Below are 18,811 nucleotides of genomic sequence, written 5' to 3'. Positions count from 1 at the left end.
TTATTGATTTTTTTACAGAGAGGAAGAGAGAGGGATAGAGAGTTAGAAACATCGATGAGAAAGAATCATCGATCAGCTGCCTCTTGCACACCCCCTACAGGGGATATGCCTGCAACCAAGTACATGCCCTTTACCGGAATCAAACCCGGAACCTTTCAGTCCCCAAGCCAATGCTCTATCCATTGAGCCAAACCGGTTTCAGCTTATTGGAGCTTTCTTGCAGTTCTTTTGTTGCTTTTGATATTCTCTCTTTGTTTTTACCTTTTGCATTTTAATGAGACCTATTTGGAGTAATCTCACTTGAGATTATCTGTGCTTCTAAACTTCTATGTCTATTTTCTTTGCCAGGTTAGATTAGTCATCATTATTTCAAATAGGTTTTCAATTCCTTGCTCTCTTGCTTCTCTATCAGGTACTCCATATGGATGAATGTTGGTATGCTTTATGTTGTTCCAGATGTTACTTAAAGTAATCTCATATTTTGTACTTTAAAAATGCTATTGTGATTTGGTGGTTTTTTTTGTGTGTTTGTGTGGGTTTTTTTTGTTTGTTTGTTTTTGTTTTTGCTTCTTTATGTTCTAAATAGCTGATTTTAATATTTGCTTTGTCTAATCTACTGTTGATTCCCTCGAATGTGTTCTTCATTTTAATTATTGTATTCCTTATTTCTTACTGGTTCTTTTTTATGTTTTCTATATCCTTTTTTTGTGTTTCCTATCTCCTCACTGAGATAATCTATTTTTCCTTTATGTTCATTAAGCAACCTTAAAACTAGTGTTTTGAACTCTGCATCAGGTTGATTGCTTGTCTCCATTTTATTTAGTACTTTTTCTAGAGTTTTGTGCTGTTCTTTTATTTGGGACATATTTCTCTGTCTTCTCATTTTGGTTGCCTCACTTTGTTTTGTGTGTGTGTGTGTGTGTGTGTGTGTGTGTGTGTGTTTTCTATTCATTAAGCAGAGCTATTACATTCCTCAGTCTTGGATGAGTGGTCTTATGCAATAGGCCTTATATAGTAAGTGTTCCTCTGGGGCTCAGTGATAGTTTCCATGATCACCTAAGCTGATGCTTCAGGGGTGCTCCTGGTGTGGTTGTGTGTGCCCTTCTGTTGTACCCAAGCCTTGATTGCTTTTGGCATGTCAATGGGCAAGATTAATCCTCAGGATGGTTGGTTTTGAGGACTGGCTATCATAAATACAGTGGAGGAAGTGATATGCAGGGGCAGACTCTACAATTTACAAACCCACACAAGCTATACTCAGCGGCTTTTGCATATAAATGGCCTGCCCTATCATAGCTTAACCTAACAAACTGCAGCTCTGGTCAGACAGCTCCAAAACCTCCAAACCCCAAGCAAAGATGAGAAAACTGTAATTCTCACTGTAGTTCCTGCTGGGTGGCCTCAGGCAGTAGCTGACCTACACCGTATTGGAGATCCAGAAGCCAAATGTACCTAGTGGTCAGTGTGAGATGACACCAGATTTCAACTCCTCACATCCATAAGTGACATGTTTGAGAGGCAGACTCAGTGAGCACCAAAGCCCCACTGAAACAAGTCCTGCACCATAAGCATGTCTCCAGCACAGCAGTTTTTCCATTATAGATACAACGGGTCCTCACAGCCAATTGGCCTGGAGGTCAATTTCTCCCAGTGCACCAACAGCAATGAAGGCTTAACTATACCAAGACTTTGCACTCATCCCACAAAGGGTTGCACCTCAGGTGATTGGGGAGCCTGAGCCACTGGCCCCTATAGGTCACCTACCACACAAAGCCACTCCATCAACACAAATGAAATAAGTGGAGGAAAGCAAACTACTGGACATAGAGTTCAAAACCACATTTATAAGGTTACTTAAGAATCTTCTAAAAACCTCTGAGAAACTTGATTAGACCTCGGAGAAGCTTAGTGAGACCTTCAAGTACCTTAATGAGAATGGCAAAAAATGGAAAAGGACCAGTCAGAAATTAAGCATACAATGTCTGAAATAAATAATATACAGAAATATGAGGAAACAAAAAACACCCAACCAGTAAAACAAAAAGAAAAAAGAATCCAAAAATATGAAGACAGTGTAAGGAGCCTCTGGGACAACTTTAAGCATACCAATATTTGAATTATTGGGGTGCTAGAAGAAAGAGAGAGCAAAATATTGAAAACCTATTTGAAGAAATAATGACAGAAAACTTTCTCTACTTGGTGAAAGAAATAGACTTACAAGTTCAGGAAGCACAGAGAACCCCAAACAAGAAGAATCCAAAGAGGACCACACCAAGACACATCATAATTAAAATACCAAGGGCAAAAGACAAAGAGAGAATCTTGTAAGCAGCAAGAGAAAAACAGTTAGTTACCTACAAGGGAGTATCCATATGACTATCAGCTGATTTCTCAACAGAAACTATGCAGGCCAGAAGGGAGTTGCAAGAAATATTCAACGTGATGAACAGCAAGAACCTACAACCAAGATTACTCTACCCAGCAAAGCTATTATTCAGAATTTAAGGTCAGATAAAGAGCTTCACAGACAAGAAAAAGCTAAAGGAGTTCATCACCACTAAACCAGGATTACATGAAATGCTGAAGAGTATTCTAGAAGAAGAAGAAGACGAAGAAGACCAAGATGAAGAAGACGAAAAAGAAGAAGAAGAAGAAGAAGAAGAAGAAGAAGAAGAAGAAGAAGAAGAAGAAAAAAAAAAAGAAGAAGAAGAGGAAGAAAAAGAAGAAGAAAAAGAAGAAGGTAAAGTTAAAAATTATGAACAACAAAATGACAACGAATACATTCCTACCAAGAAGTGAATCTAAAAATCAAGTGAATAAAAAATCTGATGAACAGAATAGACTGATGAATATAATAGAATCAGGGACACAGAAAGGGAGTGGACTGACAATTCTCAGGGGGAAGGAGGTGTGAGGGGTGTGGGAATAAATTGGACAAAAATCTTACACATATGGATGAAGATAGTGGCAGGGGAATAAAGGCATGGGGTGGGGTGGAGAATTAGGTGGAGGAGAGCTATGGGGGTAGGGAAAGAGGAACACCTGTAATAATCTGAATAATAAAGATTTATTTTTTAAAAATATATATGTTAGTATTATATATTAAATAATTTGGTGAGATTTGACAATTATAAACATAATAAAAATACTTTTTAGTTATACATTAACAACACCATTCTGATTTTTCTTACCAGATATAAAGTTTGTCTGTTATGAAACTTCATATGAATGGAATCATACTGTACGAAGCATTTTACATCTATTTTTTTGAGATTAGGACATGTTACATGTTACATAAATCAGTAGTATTCTATTTTTTTATAGTTGAATAAAATTCCAGTGTATGAATTTACTACAACTTATTTTCCATTCACCTATTTATGACTATGTGGGCCATTCCAGTTTTTCAATAGTATAATTTAAAGTTCCTAATATTTAAACATTAATATATACCATTTTATAATCCCATCACAAATATGTGAAAGTTCAGATTAGTTCACATGGTTATAATTAGGTCTTTAAGTTAGGTAATTTGTGTTCTTCTTTTGGGAAATTATTTTGGATATTCTAAGTCCATTGACATTCCATATAAATTTTAGAATCTGTTAGATAATTTCTTCAAAGCAATCTGTGGGTATTATAAGTTAATGTACTAGTATAGATTATTTTAAGTGAATTGAAATAATAATTATACTGAGTTCTCTAATACATAAATATTGTATATTGCATATTTTATTTGAGTCTTTATATTTTATTAGTGATATTTTGTTATTTTGGGTATACAGGACTTGATATTTATTTCTAAATACTTTGAGTTTAGGTACTATTGTAAGTGGTATAGTTTCCACTTTCATTTTCCAAATTTTATTAATAATATAAAAGATTACATTTGATTTTGTATCCATCAAGTCTTGAAAAATTATTTATTAGGACTTTTATTTTCTTATAGATTACTTAGGACTTTCTATGTAAACAATCATAACACTTGCAGAAAGAGAAAGTCTTAGTTCTATATTTCTGAACTTAATTGCCCATGATTTCTTTCAACTGTCTACTGAATAAAAGTGAAATACAGAAGTATGCACATCTGTGCTTTTTTTCATTCTTTTTCTAAAAAATACCTATATTGAGGTACAATTGATATATAAATACCTGTATTTACTTAATATATACAATTTGATGTTTGGACATATGTAAATACCTAGTATGCTACCAACTATCATCAAGTGAAGTTATAGTCAATACCTCCCAAGGCTTCTGATGTCCACCCCTTTTTAGTAAATTCCCTAAACTTGAGGTTTATCCCCTTAGTAAAATTTGAAGTGTACACTACCATATTGCTAACTATAAGCACTATGTTGTACAATAGATTTTATTTATCATGTATAACTGAAACTTTATAACCACTGAACAATGACTCCCCATCTCTTCCTCTCCCAGGCCTTGGAAACCAGTACTATATTATCTGCTTCTATGAGTTTACTAGTTAATATACCTCAGCTAAATAGAATCATGCAATATTTGTTCTTCTATGACTGACTTAGTTCACGTAGCATGATGCCCCCCAAGTTCATCCATGTTGTGACAAATGGCAGAATTTCCTTCTTTTTAAAAGCCAAATATTTCCCTGTATGCATATACCACATTTTATTTATCCATTCACTTATTGTGGAAAGTAATTTTTCCCTTATGTGTTCCTTCAAATAATGTGTTAAGGAACATGGGAAATGCAAATGTCTCTTTATGATTCTGGTTTTAGTTCCTTTGAATTATGGCCAGAAGTAGGATTGCTGGATCACAGAGTAGTTTTACATTTAACTTTTTTAGGACTCTCATTCTGTTTTTCATAGCTGCTGCACCATTTTGCATTCCCACCAAAATTGTACGAGTTTCGATTTCTTACAATGATGCTACCACCTGTTAAATTTTAAAAAAATCTATAATTAGGTGTGAGTTGATATCTCTGGTGGTATTGATTTGGATTTTCCTGATGTTTAGTGATATTGAGTATCTTTTGATGTAAAATTGGTCAACTGTATGTATTCTTTGAATAGATGTCTATTCATTTCCTTTGCTTATTTTTAAATTGGGGCATTTGGGCCATGACTGATTTGGCTCAGTGGATAGAGTGTTGGCCTGCGGACTCAAGAGTCCCAGGCTCGATTCCAGTAGAGGATATGTACCTTGGTTGCAGGCACATCCCCAGTAGGGGGTGTGCAAGGGGCAGTTGATAGATGTTTCTATCTCATCCATGTTTCTATGTTTCTAACTCTCTGTCCCTCTCCCTTCCTCTCTGTAAAAAAAAAATCAATAAAATATATTTTAAAAAATAAATTGGGGCATTGTTTATGTTTGTTTTATAGCTTTTTATGTATTTTGGATATCAACCCTTTTAGACATATGGTTTACAAGTATTTTCATCAAGGAGATGTAAGACTTGTACACTGAAAACTACAAATCACTGATGAAATATTTTATAAAATACACAAACAAGCAGAAAGTTATGCCATATGCATGGATTGGACATTGTATTTAATATTGTGAAAATGTGCATACCACACAAAGAAATCTACAGATTCAATGTAATTACTATCAAAATCCCACTGGCATTTTGTACAGAAATATAAAGAACAACCTAAAATTCACATAAACCAGAGATCCTCAAATAGCCAAAAACAATCTTGAAAACTAAGAACAAAGATGGAGGCATCACACTTTCTGAATTCAAAATATATTACAAAGCTACAATAACTAAAACAATAAGTATGGTACTGTCATAACACAGACACATGGATCAATGGGACAGAATCAAGAGCTCAGAAATCTACTCACACATGTATGGTCAATTGATATTCAACAAGGGTGACAAGAACATAAAATAGGGAATATATAGTTTCTTCAACAAATGGTGCTGAGAAAAAAATTATATTCACATGCAAAAGGATAAAATTAGATTTATATCTTATACATCCACAAAGATTAATTCAAAATGGGTTAAAAATTTAAGCTTAAGATTGAAATCTATAAAACTCCTAGAAGAAAATAATGGAAAAAATCTTTATTACATTGATTTTCACAATGGTTTCATGAACCTAATACCCAAGTACAATGAATGAAACATAAATAAACAAATAGGAATACATGAAACTAATAAGCTTCTTGTGCACAATAAAAGAAATAATCATCAGTGACAAACCAAACTGTAGAATGGTAATATACATAATTTTGATAATTACAAAGGAAAAAATAAGCTCATAAGAATAGGACAATATACACAGCTACCATCAGTGAACTCTAGCAGACATAAGATTAAAGATTTTAAGGACTTAATCACATCTTGCCTCTAAAATGGCAAATTACTTCTGAAGTCAGAATAGACTGGTCACATACATTACATAGGTGAAGCCATAATAAAAGGATGACATTTTGAAAAAAAAATTTTCTTAAAGGCAAATTAAAAATTGCTAACTTTAAGTACATTTCAGAGTGCCTTTTCAAAAACACTTCCAACATAACAGAGGTAGAAAATGATTAAAAGTTCTCTATCTTTGTTCAATATTCTTCACCTTTACCTAAATATTTAGAAAGCCAATCATATATTTAGTGGCACAGGTGATTCAAAATAAAATCCACATATCTGATGGGATGAATACCAGTTTATATATTGTGGTTTCTCATAAGTAGAACTTGCTACTCAGATTCCTTGAAAGTAGAAGGATAGAAGAAAACATATAGCAAGGACTTAGAAGGAGTCAAGGGGAGCAGAAAAGAACTGAGCAGTAAGTAAATAAGTCTGTTAGGTAGACAGTGGTCTTTGGAATTAGATACCCATCAGAGAATAGTGTAGGTAGACCTCTGAGAGGGAAGAAAGTAATAGATTAAAAGAAAAGGAAACTATCTCTGAAAGAAAAATAGCTCCTGAGAGAGAAAACAAAGCTCTGAGAAAAGACACAACTAAAGGGGATAGGCAGGAATTTGGAGTTGTTCCCAAACTTGTTGTTTTTTATCAGCTTCCAGTTTCCACTATCCATGAAAGAATCATGGGAAATACAAAAGCAGGAGCTCACTGAGGCATTTCATTGAACTCATGAATTGATGTTAAAATTTCATAGGTTAGAAATTTAAAGATATCATAATTTTAATCTATCTAACTTGCTTTGACATTACCACACAAAGGTAAACAGAAAATAAAAATTTCCATTATTTTGAAATTGATAAAAAAAAAAAAGTCTGCAGAGCTATATTGATCAATATCTACTATGACATAGATATTTCTAGGTTTTCTCTTTAAAACAAATATCTCCATATATTTTAAATAATAAGATTATTTCTAATTTAAGGCATTACATTTAAGTTTTTAATGTTTTTGAGTTTATTTTTGTATATGGTATAAAAGAGTGGTCCAGTTTCATTTTTTTGCATACATCTGCCCAATTTTCCCTACACCACTTGTTGAAGATATTGTCTTTACTCCTGTATGTATTTTTACTTTTTTATTCATAGATTAGTTGACCATATAAATGAAGGTTTATTTTTGAGCTATCTATTCTGTTTCAGTGATCTAATATGTAGGAAATTCATACAAAACAATAACAAAAAATAAATTTAAAAATGGACATAGGATATGAAAATACATTTCTACACAGAAGATATGCAGATGGCCTACAAACATATGAAAAGATGCTCAACATCACTAATTATCAGATAAATGCAAATTAAAATCACAATGAGATAGCACTTCACACAGTCAGACTGGCTATTATAAAAAAAATCAACAAATAACAATTATTGGCAAGGATGTGGAGAAAAGGACACCCTTGTGCTTTGTTGGAAGGATCACACACTGACACGACTCCTATGGAAAATAGTACGGAGATTCCTCCAAACACTAAAAACGAATATACCGCATGAGCCAGCGATTCCACTTCTAGGTATTTATACAGGGAAAACAAAAACAAGAATTGAAAAATATATATGTTACCCTCATGTTTATTGCCGTATTCTTTTTTTTGGGGGGGGGGGCGGGGAAGCTCTGACATTTGCTCTCCTTTATTTGTTAGTTACAAAATCTCATTTTTTTTTTTTTTTTTTTTTTTTTTTTTTTTTTTTACTGGATTCAGACTTAGAGGTAGAAGCTCTCAGAGAGGACAGTCTACGTCTCTTCGCTATCTGCTCCTGGCGTTTTTCTTTGGCCTCCTTCATCCTCTTAGCCAAAAGTTTAGCATATTCTGCGGTCTCTTCCTTGTTCTTAGTGCATTGCTTTTTCAGAGCAATACGCCTGCGTTTGTGTTGCAGGACACGTGCAGTAACATGACGCTGAATCCTGGGTGCTTTAGTCCCAGGTTTCTTACCTTCTTTGTTTAGAGGCTTTCTCACAACATATTTTCGGACATTATCTTATTTAAAGAGATTGAAAAGTTGCAGATTCTGCTGGCTCTTTTGGGCCCCAGGCGACAAGGCACCGTGGTGTCAGTGAGACCAGGAATATCTTTCTTTCCCCCCCCCCCCCCCCCCTTTTTTTTTTTTTTTTTTTTTTTTTTTTTTTACAATGATCAAGTTGAGAACACTGAGGTTGGCATCCACAATGCAACCCCGAACAGATTTGCGTTTTCTCTCTCCAGTCCTCCTGGGTCGGTAATAGGAGTGCCCCTTACTCAGCAGCAGGCGGACTCGGCCATGGGTCATGGGTCAAGACACCTGCTTCCTGGGGAAACCATTTGTCGTTCCCACCACTGATTCGAACCACATAACCCTTCCATTCTTCACCCAGAGCGTCGGCGGCAACTTCTGTGGCCACACGCTTCTCATAAAAGGTACGAAGTTTGCGTTCACCATCCACTTTGATGAGTTTCTGGCAGCCAGTGGCTGGGAAAGAGATGTTGAGCTACATCCTGAAGCAGCCGACAGCCTCTGCAGCGCCACAAAAAGAGTGCAGTATTCTTTATAATAGCCAAGCTATGGATGCAACCGAGGTGTCATCAGTTGATGAATGGATAAAGAAGATGTGAAATATTATGTAGCAATAAGGAAGAACAAAATTATGCCATTTGAAACAACATGGATGAGTCTAAAGAATATGCTAAGTGAAATAAATCAGGTAAATAAAGACAAATACTGTATAGCTTCACTTACATGTGAAATATAAAAACAACATAAAACAAACAAAACAAAACAAAATAAAAAAGGACTCTTAGAAAAAAGAGTCCAAGGGGATGGTTACCAGAGGATGGGTGCAAACAGGAAGTGGAATTTAGTCCATAATATGGTGATAAGTTTGCATGCTAATAGGCAATTACTAGAATTAGGGGGATGATCACATTGTAAAGTATAAAAATGTTGAATATAAGATTGGATACCAAACTATACTTAAAAAAAAACAAACTAAAAATACAATTATTAATATAATACATCTGCAAACTGACCAAAAAACAATTTAATAATGCATTAAAATTTGTCAAAAACAGAAACTAAAAACTATATCTTATTTTTTAGTCTCGGGATGGATTGCCCCTCAGAGGAGGCCCAGACCACCGACCAGCAATGTTTGCATTCTGTTTAATGAATGTATTAATGAGTTACAGGTAACAATATGTAGTTAAGTAAGGATGGGAAATTCTCATACTTTATAGTCTAACTAGAGGCCTGGTGCATAAAATTTGGGCACAGGGGCTGGGGTGTGTGTCCCTCAGCCTGCTCTGCGTCCTCCCTCAATCTGGGACCCCTTAGGAAGGGTCCCTAAGCCTGGCTGGTGATCAGGGTCTATTGGGGGTTCCACCCCCCAATTGCGGGCCAGCCAGCAATCACTCCATAGAGGGTGATGGAGTGATCAGCCAAGCAATCAGGTCAGCCAAGCAATCGCACCCCATGCCTGTCACCCGCAGAGGGAGGCAAACAGTGGCAGTGGAAAGGGAGCAGTGCCACACAGATGGCAAACAGTGGCATTAGTGGCAGCCAGGGGATGGAACCCCCAATAGGCCCTGATCACCAGCCAGGCTTAGGGACCCTTCCTAAGGGGTCCCAGATTGAGGGAGGACGCAGAGCAGGCTGAGGGACACACACCCCAGCCCCTGTGCCCAAATTTTATGCACCAGGCCTCTAGTTAGACTATAAAGTATGAGAATTTCCCATCCTTACTTAACTACATATTGTTACCTGTAACTCATTAATACATTCATTAAACAGAATGCCAATTTATATCTTTATTAGCTAAGAATTGTCCTGGAATTATATTTGAAAAGAAAAGCATTGAAAAGTATAAATTACCATTGATAACAATCATAATTAATCATGAGTCAAGCTTTTTAGCAGTGCATGATGGATCATTTCTTTCTTGAATAAAAATGAGAACTCAAATATAGCGATACATTTTATTTAAAATAACTAATTTATGATTTGGTTCCTTAAGTGATATTTGATTATTTCTAAGATTCAACTGCTTTATTAAAAATAGTTTAAATGATAATTTCTTCTATTCAGCGTGTTTGGACAATGCATAGTTTGAAAAGTCAATTCCTGAAACAAAACTACAAATTAAACCACAACAAAGCATAAGGGAGGAGCCTGACAGATCTGTGCCAGCAGGTCCAGCTGTCTGAGAGGCACACTGTGGTTGTGCTGTCCATCACTGCTGCCAGCATTGGCCTACCTTCTCCATTGACCTGGTTCTCTTTCCCAAGCTGTTTTTCTGTCAAGGAGAGCTGATCCAAGCCGAGGACAGGTGCACTGCATTAGGTAGTGGAGCTCTGTGTGCATCTACTTCCTTGGGGTGCATGGCACAGCTGCCGACTGCATTTGTTTCCTGATTCAAGAGAAAATTATTAAAATTCTGGGTAAATTGGGCTTCTGCAACCAATTTCCCACCCAGAAATTACAAGATCATTGACTAATTCTGCGAAGACCCAGAGTGCAAGATCCATTGCCTATCCTGGAAGTCCTTTGAGGAAGACAGAGTAATATGGAGCTTCTGGAGGCAGATAGAATTTGAATTTAAAATTTGCAATATCTGCCTTAGTTAGTAAACCTTTAATTTCTGTATGGGTTGTGATTATCTGGCTTAAATGTTTCTAATTAAAAGTGTGATTTAACACAAGGAGAAATATATTATAAACACTAGGTTATATGATAGAAATCATAGAGAAAATTAACAAGTCAAAAGTTAGCTATTAGAAAAGATAAGATTGAGAAACTTCAAAAAGAGTGAAGGGGGAAAGAGGAAAAGGAGGAGGAAGAGGAGGAAGAGGAGAAAAAGAAGGAGGAGGAGGAGGAGAAGGAGGAGGAGGAATACAATATCAAGAATGAAATTGGAGCCCTGGTTGGTGTGGCTCTCTTGGTTGAGTATCATCTTGTGTACCAAAAGTCTGCCTGTTTGAACCCCACAATTCACATGCCCAGGCTGTGTGCTCCATCCACTGTGATCTTTAACAACTGTCCATCAACAATGACTTTTGAGCTTTCATCTTTCATATATGCGAAGTTCCTTTATTTTTGCCAGATTTCAGTTACTCTTGCTTACTGCAAATGTATAATTTTGGTATTTAGAACCCAGTATTTCTCATTAAAGGTTTTCAAGCTTGAAATGGATTCCAAGATTATGGCTCATTTTCTACTGCAGCACTGGTAGTATGGCAGAGGTGTGAGTTGGCTCTGACATGCCCTCACTCCTAATTAAGAACCAGATCTCCACTGTTGAGTGTCTGAAGGAGGGTAGTTGAGGCAGAGTGGTCTTCCTTCCTGGTCAGCCACTTGGCAGTGGTGGGGAAGTAGTCCAGGACCCGTATGTTCTTGACTGCTTGGTTGGTATCCTTGTTGAAACATTGTCGCCGCCACATTGATGTTACCTGGGCTTTTCCTGGAAAGGTGTTTAGATTCAGTTCTTCCGCTGAGAGTTGTTCAGAGCTGCCAGTAGTAACTGTCTCAACCTTCTTCCTGGATTGGGTGTTCCATTGACTTTGCAGTGTCTCCTACTCCTGTTGCTCCATAACTTTGTGTTATTACATAGCGTGTGAAAACCACTAGGCTTCTCTTCCATGACTTCTAAGGTACATAAAAACTTTGTGGGTTCATTTCTTCTCACAGATTATTTTCCCTGGAAAGCAGACACTGCATGCAGGAAATCTATTAGAAAGTGTCTCAGGATCATCAAACTATATCTGAGTAGTAACTGTGATTTTCAGAATTATCTGAGAAAATTGGTGCTTTTCATTTCTACTGTGCACATTGCTCATCAAGTCTCGCTCCTTTTGCATTAAGCTGAGCACTTCCACATTGTTTCTTTGAAATCTGCAGTATGAAGCCTGCAAGGGTTTAGCTCTGGAGAGTGCATTTCCCAATAATACTTACAAATCAGAATACATTTGATACTCAAGCCTAAGACATTACAAGACAAGAAATTATAGGCCAATTTCCCTCAGACATATAGTCCCCCCAAATCCTTCATAAAATATTGGCAAGTAAAATTCAGCAAAATATAGAAAGAAAAGAAAGATAAGCATTGCAATTTAACCCAAGAAATCAAGGTTGTTTTAAGGTAAAAAATTAATCAGTCTAATTTTCTGCAATAAGAGTGAAAAAAGGACAAAAATCAATTGATCATTTCAAAAACTGAATAAAAACAATTTCATAAAATTCCATCTCTATTCATAATAAAACTTTTCAGGAAAATAAGATTGAAATGATTTACACAAACTAAAAAATTACATTTAAAAAATAAACAAACAAAGGGGAGAAATGGGGGGCATTTGGAATACTGTCAACAACACCATTTTTAAAAAAATATTCATAAATGCACATGAATGATTAAAAAAATAAACATTGCATTTAATGATGAAATTCTGAGTATTTCTCCTTATAATTGAGAACAAGGCAATATAATGTAACTTCTTTAAATACTTTGAGGTATAATAGCTAGTGTAATAAGTTAAAGATAAAAAACATAGAGATTGTCCTAAGCGGTTTGGCTCAGTGGATTGAGTATAGGCCTGCAAACTGAAGGGTCCCAGGTTTGATTCCAGTCAAGGGCATGTACCTTGTTTACAGGCACATGCCCAGTAGGGGGTGTCAGGAGGCAGCTGATCAATGTTTCTCTCTAATCAATGTTTCTAACTCTCTATCCCTATCTGGTCCTCTCTGTAAAAAATCAATAAAATGTATTTTAAAAAACTCTAGAGATTAAAAATGGAAGAAATAAAACTGTCCTTAGAAAAGCATTTTTGCACTAAAAATCTTTAAGAAACTTATAAAACCACTAGAGGCCTGGTGGGGGGGAGAGAGTGTCCCTCAGCTAAGCCTGCCCCTTCTCACAGATTGGGAGCCCTCAAGACATGTACTACTGACTGGAAGCAGGCCTACGCCGTAGTTTGGCCTTCCTCTGTGGGAGGTGACTGGACTGATCAGGGAAGGCAACAAACCCATCACCCAGCTGCTGCTGCCACCGTCACAGCCACCAAGGTGTTTTCATCAACACGGACTCCAGTCCCTTCACCATGAAAAAATGACAACTTTCTTTAGGCACTTTCAAGATGTGTCATTCATAGGATATGACATTTCTTTTCTTTCTTTTATTTTTTTTTATTTTAAAAAAAATCTTTATTGTTCATATTATTACAAATTTTCCTCATTTTCCCCCCCTCCATTGCTCCCCTCCACCAGGTTCCCACCCACCCTCTGCCCTTTCCCCACCCACTATTGTCCTCATCCATAGGTGCACAGTTTATATTCAGTCTCTTCCCACACCCGCCACTCCCCTTTTCCCCGAGAATCGTCAGTTCACTCCCCTTCCATACCTCTGATTCTATTATATTCACCAGTTAATATTGTTCATCGGATTTTTTTTAATTCCCTTGGTTTTTAGATTCACTTGTTGATAGTTACATATTTGTTGTTCATAATTTTTATCTTTATTTTCTTTCTCTTCTGAAAGAACCCCTTTCAACAATTCATATAATTCTGGTTTGGTGGTGATGAACTCCTTTAGCTTTTTATTATTAGTGAAGCTCTTTACCTGGCCATCGATTCTAAGTGATAGCTTTGCTGGGTAGAGTATTTTTGGCTGTAGGTTCTTGCTATTCATCACCTTGAACATTTCTTGCCATTCCCGTCTGGCCTGCATGGTTTCTGTTGAGAAATCAGCTGACAATCGTATAGGTGCTCCTTTATAGGTAACTACCTGCTTTGCTCTTGCTGCTTTTAATATTCTCTCTTTGTCTTTTGCTCTTGGGATTTTAATTATGATGTGTCTTGGTGTGGTCCTCTTTGGATTCCTCTTGTTTGGGGTTCTGTGAGCTTCCTGGACTTGTAAGTCTATTTCTTTCCACAGGTGGGGGAAGTTTTCTGTCACTATTTCTTCCAGTATTCTTTTGATATCTTGTTCTCTATCTTCTTCTGGGACGCCCATAATTTTGATGTTGGTTCATTTGAAATTGTCCCAAAGGTTTCTTACACTATCTTCAACTTTCTGGATTCTCTTATCTTCTTGCTTCTGTGGAGGAGTGTCCTATGGGTCTTTGTGTTCCAAATCTTTGACTTGATTCTTGCGATCTTCCATTCTGTTTTTAGGACTCTGTATAATATATATATTTTTTTATTTCAGACAATGTATTCTTTATTTCTAGTTGATCCCTTTTCATATCCTCATAGGTCTTGTTATCTATCCTTTATCAGCCTTTTCTAGAAATTCTTGAAAAACCTTATAAGCGTGGTTTTGAACTCTATATCCAGTTGCTTCTTGTCCTCCATTTCTTTTGTTTGTGATCTGTCTCCTTGTCGGCATTTTCACAGCTTCCCTGAGTTGGTAGGCTGGCTTTGTGTGCAAAGGTGTCCTATATGGTTCAGTGAGTCAGCCTCCCAGTTACCTGAGGTGAACAGTCTTAGTGTAGCCCTTTGTGGGCTGTGTGTGCAGTCTTGTTGTTAAGCCTTGCTTATTGTTGGTATCACTGGGAAGCATTGATCTCCAAGCCAATTGGCTATGAGGATCAGAAGTGTCTCAGCTAGGAGGGTTTCTGTATTCTGCTGGAATGGGGTGGAGTCTCAGGGTGGCACAGACAAGCTTTGTTGAATCCCTCACAATTGGTTGCAGGCGTGCGCACCTCTTTGGTATAGGCACAGACAAGCTTTGGATTCCTGTCTGTCACTCCCTAGGAGAGTCCTATTCACTGCGAGAAAGCTAGCCACTGGAAGGGCTTCTGTGCTCCGCTTGGATGGGGCGGAGTCTTGGGTGGTGCAGACAAGCTTTATTCAGCCCCTCCCTACGAGGGTCTGGTTTCTGAGTCCCGCAGTAATGTCCGCTGGCTTCACACACCTTTGAGAGATCTCTGCCCACTGCCTAACAGTCTGGCCTCTCCTTGTCTGGGGCTGTCTATCAGAGCAATGGGGTGCTTCTGTTTTCCTCCTGAACAAGAAAGCCAGCTGCGTTAGCTGTCCGCCCGTTCCACTCGCAGGGAGTAAGCCAGCAGTGAACTCAGCCTGGCCTGCCCTCTCCACGCTTGCAAGCAAGCCGGCAGGGAAGTCGGGCAGCTGCCTTTTCGCGCACACAGTCTCTGTACCTTCACAGTTCCTGAGGTTCAGCATGCCTTCTCTCTCCTTCCCAGATGGTAGAGCCTCCTCTCAGCCAGCCGTCCAGCGCTTCAGGGTGATGTTTCCCTGTTTTCCAGTTCTAAATTCAAATTTGTTGTGGTAGGCTGCATTCAGGTGTCTACCCTATGCCGCCATCATGGTTTCTCTCCTGTGTTTCTTTTCTTTCTTTTTCATCCTCACCTGAGGATATGTTTCCATTGCTTTTTAGAGAGCTTGGAAGAGAGAGGGAGAGACAGAGAGAAACATCAATGTGAGAGGGACACTTCGATTAGTTGCCTCCTGCACAAGCCCTGACCAGGAAGAAGTCTGAAAACTAGGTACATGATCTTGATCAGAATCGAACCCAGAGCAGCAATCAACAGGCCTGAGCCAAACTGGCTAGGGTAGGATGTGACATTTCTTAGCCCCTTCAGCAGCAGACCTTAGTTTTTCCTCCAGGAGTGTGGTAGAAAAACCTTAGATCACCTTCTTGGATTCTTATAACCCAAGTTAACAAGAACACTGTGAGAGGCAGCTTAGCCAATGAGCCTTCAGAAAAGGTGTTTCCTCTGCAGCTCATGCTCATGCATTGGGTCCGCAGAGCTTCTATCCACTGGGCTGGGAGATGCTGGGGGCATGTCTCCAACCCAGAAGCCCCGTTTTCTGTCAGGTGGGCTTCTGTCCGCTGGGCCAGGGGCATGTCCCAAACCACAAGGCTGCGGCTCTGAGCAGCCCCCCCCTCCCCCCCCCCCCAGTAACGATCTGCTTGGCATGTCCCAAGCCACATGGCAGTGGCTCAGAGCATACCCCTGGCCCAGCAGCCCAGTGTTCTGTCTGCAGCCCTTCCTCCATCTGTGACCTGGGAGTGAGACCCTAGTGTCATCACCATGGTGAGGATGCCAGAATCCTGCTCTGGCGCTATAGGCAGGCTCTGCCATCTTTGTAGTGGAGAGACGGTTAATTTGCATATTACTCTTTTTATTAGATAGGATTTTATTTAATAGAATTATTAGAATTAGAGTAGGCAACATTATTAAGGATGTAGGTTACAGATATGGGTCCATATTTGCTTATTTTATAGGGAATTCATATGACTAAATGGAGTTATTTACTCTAAAATTCAACAGACATAAATTGTTACATAGTAGTAACAATTAGAATATGCAATAAAATTTTATTTACATCACTAAATGGCAATGAATAAATAGGAATAATAAAATGCTATTGAGAGATATAAAATATTATTGAGAGAAATTAAAGACATAAATAAAGAGTTAATTATGTTCACAAATCAGAAATTTTTATATTGCTAAGATGTTAATTCTACCCTATTAATTAATAAAATATCTAAATTCCAATAGTTTTTTCTTTAAATACAAACTGAGAAATTGATTCTACACTTTATATGGATTCATGGAATATAAATAATAAAAGCAAATTTTTAAAAGAGCAAAACTGGAAGCCATACTTTATGTCAAAACTTAATATAAACAATGTTAATCAATATTACATGTCAATTTCAGCTCATAGTGTCATACTTTTGATCATATTTTCTTTCCTGAAAGTTGTATTAGATTATTTAAAATCTGATTATTCTCAGTATTTCTAATGTCTTATAAAAGTCCAAAAACATGCATTTTATGTCTTTAAATATAGTGAACATTATTATTTTATAGTTATTTAATAATACTTATTTCTAAAATATCTAAAAATTTTGCTAGTCTATTTGTCATTACTGTTATTTGGTTGGCTCTCATAATGCTTTGTTAATAACATTTATTAATATTTTAAAGTTTTTATTTTCCTTATTATAATATCTGTGGAAATTCATTTAGCATAAACATGCATCCCTTCAGTGCACAGCAACAAGGTCCAGGATCTGAAAGACTTCAGATTACATTTGTGGTTTAAGGTTTTAGAATGCCCAGGTAATGGCAACCCGGGTGGCAAATTCTTGTCAGGCAGAGTAGAAGTTACCATTTTGTAGCATTTTCCTAGATGACTTTCTTTGGAGTCCCTTGTGGTGTGGGTCTATGAAAAGTTTGCTATCAGGTCACCCTTAACTTGAATATGCAACTTTTTGTACTCCCTATGTAAACACCTTTGGCTTATTTCTTTTAATCTAGGCACTCAAGCTAGTAATTTCTGGGTTCTAAAAGTGCTCTTCAGTTAGAGAATTTAATGCTTTCCTTACTTCCTAGACTCCTGGTTTAAGTTAGATATTGACACATTTATTTTCTGCTATTTTACATATTCTTTCTATCCTTTGATGCTTTAAGAACATTTTAAAATGTGCCATTCAGCTGTTTTAGTTGTTTTCAAAAGGAATAGGGCATTCACCATTCCAATGTTATTACTAAACATGTGATTCTTACTAGTATATATTTTATTTAGTTTATGTATGCATGTATGTATGTGTTTCTTTATTTTTAGAGAGACAGGAAGGGAGAGGGCTAAAGAGATAGAAAAATTGATCGGCTGCTTCCTGTATTCACTCTAATGGGAGTTGAGCCTACAACTGGGCATGTGCCTGGACTGGGAAATGAACTGGTGACTTCTTGGTGCATTGGAAAATGCCCAACCAACTTAGCCACACTGTCAGGGCTTATATATATTACTAGAGGCCCAGTGCACAAAATTTGTGCAGGGGGGGAGGGAGGTGGTGGTGGTGTCCCTCAGCCCAGACTGTGTCCTCTCCAATCTGGGATCCCTCTCACAATCCAGGACTGCTGGCTCCCAACTGCTCGCCTGCCTGCCTTCCTCATTGCTCCTAACTGCTTCTGCCTGCCAGCCTAATCATCCCCTAACCACTCCCATGACAGCATGATTGATGTCTAACTGCTCCCCTGCCAGCCTGTTTGCCCCCAACTTCCCTCTTCTGCTGGCCTGGTAACCCCATCTGCCCTTCCCTGCAGGGTTGATCACCCCCAACTGCCCTCCCTTGCAGGCCTGGTCCCTCCTAACTGCCCTCACCTGCTGGCCATCTTGTGGTGGCTATCTGGTGTCCACATGGGGCAGGATCTTTGACTACATGGGGACAGCCATCTTGTGTGTTGGAGTGATGGACAATCTGCATATTACTCTTTTATAAGATAGGATAGAGGCCTGGTGCATGGGTGGGGACCTGCTAGTTTGCCCTGAAGGGTGTCCCGGATCAAGGTGTGGGTTCCCTTGAGGTGTGAGGTGGCCTGGGCAAGGGGCCTGTGGTGGTTTGCAGGCTGGCCATGTCCCCCAGCAACCCAAACAGGGGCCCTGGCATCTG

The 18,811-nt window shown here is 38.0% G+C and overlaps 1 pseudogene across 1 annotated transcript; it reads right to left on the bottom strand.

The window, feature by feature from the left end:
- Positions 1-8,070: 8,070 nt before the first annotated feature.
- Positions 8,071-10,916, bottom strand: LOC311620752 (small ribosomal subunit protein eS6-like; annotated as a pseudogene). The gene is made up of 2 exons: positions 10,872-10,916; positions 8,071-8,884 (listed from the first exon to the last, which is right to left on the bottom strand). The product of its transcript is annotated as a small ribosomal subunit protein eS6-like (transcript).
- Between the last annotated feature and the right edge of the window lie 7,895 nt (positions 10,917-18,811).

Source organism: Pipistrellus hanaki (genome assembly GCF_964339955.1).
Source record: "Pipistrellus hanaki genome assembly, chromosome: 1".
Taxonomy (NCBI): Eukaryota; Metazoa; Chordata; class Mammalia; order Chiroptera; family Vespertilionidae; genus Pipistrellus; species Pipistrellus hanaki.
Note: the sequence above shows the minus strand (reverse complement) of the source record. Positions and strands in the feature narration are given on the sequence as shown.